Consider the following 1,067-nt stretch of genomic DNA (forward strand, 5'->3'; position numbering starts at 1 on the left):
ATGGCTACAAATAAATATTTTCAGTGTTTTGTTGTTGTTGTTGTTGTTTGTTTGTTTGTTTTTACTAAATGCTGTTTATTAAAAGTGAAGTCTTTGTCTTAATGTCTTTACACACTCACTTGCCACTTACCAGGTTGGACCCACTTTTGCCTTCAAAACTGCTTTAATCCTTTGTGGCATCGATTCAACATGGTACTGGAAATATTCTTCAGAGATTTTGGTCCATATTGACATGATAGCATCACTGAGTTACTGCAGATTTGTCGGCTGCACGTACATGACATGAATCTATCGTTCCACCACATCCTTAAGGTGTTTGAGCTCTGGTGACTGTGGAGGCCATTTGAGTACAGTGAACTCATTGTCATGTTCAAGAAACCAGTCTGAGATAATTCACGCATTATGATGTGGCGTGTTATCCTGCTGGAAGTAGCCATCAGAAGATGGGTACACTGTGGTCATAAAGGGATGGACATGGTCAGCAACAATACTCAGGTATTGACACAATGCTCAATTAGTAATAATGGGCCCAAAGTGTGCCAAGAAAATATCCCCCACACCATTACTCCACCACCACCAGCCTGAACAGTTGATACAAGGCAGGATAGATCCATGCTTTCATGTTGTTGATGCCAAATTCTGACCCTACCGTCGCAGCAGAAATCGAAACTCATCAGACTAGGCAATGTTTTTCCAATCTTCTATTGTCCAATTTTGGTGAGCCTGAGTGAATTGTAGGCTCAGACCGAATTGTACATTTGGTTTATAACAATAACTTACTTTCACTTTCTTTTCTGCATCAATCCGTGGCTGTGACTCTGAAACAGTTTTAAGAAAAGTATTTAACTTGTAAACTACAAATGAACTATATGAACTATGAAGCAATATATGCTTCAAACAGCGTTTTACTTTTACTCTTATCTCATGCTCTATTTATTTATTTATTTATTTATTTATTTATTTATTTATTTATTTATTTATTTATTTATTTATTTATTTATTTATTTATTTATTATCAAAGACTCTTATTTTGAATTTGTCCTCGGCGTGCAGCGTCATCCGGAAAT

This window comes from Danio aesculapii, chromosome 15 (genome assembly GCF_903798145.1).
Source record: "Danio aesculapii chromosome 15, fDanAes4.1, whole genome shotgun sequence".
NCBI classification, from domain to species: Eukaryota; Metazoa; Chordata; class Actinopteri; order Cypriniformes; family Danionidae; genus Danio; species Danio aesculapii.